Here is a 950-nt window from a genome sequence, read left to right as displayed (position 1 = left end):
CATGCGGTAAAAAGAGAGTGTGCTTTAGAGACAAACCTGGGTTCAAACTATCTGCTAGTTGTGTAGTCTTCTGGAGAACTTAGTCTAGCCATAATTTAATTATCTGAAAAATAAAATGAGGATCTCTGTCTCACAGAGAATTAAAGAGGAGAATAAATAAATTGTCCAATTGCTGTCTAGCAAATAGTACTCAATACTATTACCTTACCAATTCTCTCTTATTAAAGAGAAGAAAAACAATAATAACCTGTGTTACTTAATGCTTTCATTGACTTCATGGAGATTAGTGCTAATTTTACAGATGATAAAGTTTACCAGAGACCGTATAGCTAGAGAAATGGTCAAACTGGGTCTTGAATCTAGGGTCAATCTTGGTCCCAGAGCTCTACAGCCTAAAGGTAATTTTTAGATTTAAGTTGCAGTAGTGGAATTATAAATGTCAAAGAAAGACTGAAGAAATAAAATAGTGGCAAGATAAAGCAGTAGAACTTTAAAGAATTATCTAGTTAACTATTTGTGATAGTAACAGAACTGTTGGAAAGAGTGTAAGAGAATTTGTGTGTCAGAAGCCTTAATTTTGCCCCCATTTTTTCTGAATATGTTTAGATCAGCCACCACTTCCTAAACATCTGTAAATCACGCAGCATAGATAACATTACAGCCCTTGAAAAAGTTTCAAAAATAATCAACATTAGTCAGAGAGTCAAGACGTTCTTAAGAAAGCATGTAGGAGATTCCATTTCAGGAATTTATAAAGCCCAGAGTGCTAAAGATGTTGACCTAACTGGAAAGTAGTGTCAAATAATACAAACATGATTTTTTTTTTTTTCGAGACAGTCTCACTTTATAGCTCCTGGTAGAGTGCTGCTGTGGTGTCACAGCTCACAGCAACCTCAAACTCTTGGACTCAAGGCATTCACTGCCTCAGCCTCCCAAGTAGCTGGGACTAC

Source organism: Otolemur garnettii, unplaced genomic scaffold (genome assembly GCF_000181295.1).
Source record: "Otolemur garnettii isolate 467f Iridium unplaced genomic scaffold, OtoGar3 scaffold00222, whole genome shotgun sequence".
Lineage (NCBI taxonomy): Eukaryota > Metazoa > Chordata > Mammalia > Primates > Galagidae > Otolemur > Otolemur garnettii.
The sequence above is the reverse complement of the archived record's forward strand: the minus strand, read 5'-3'. Positions refer to the sequence as shown.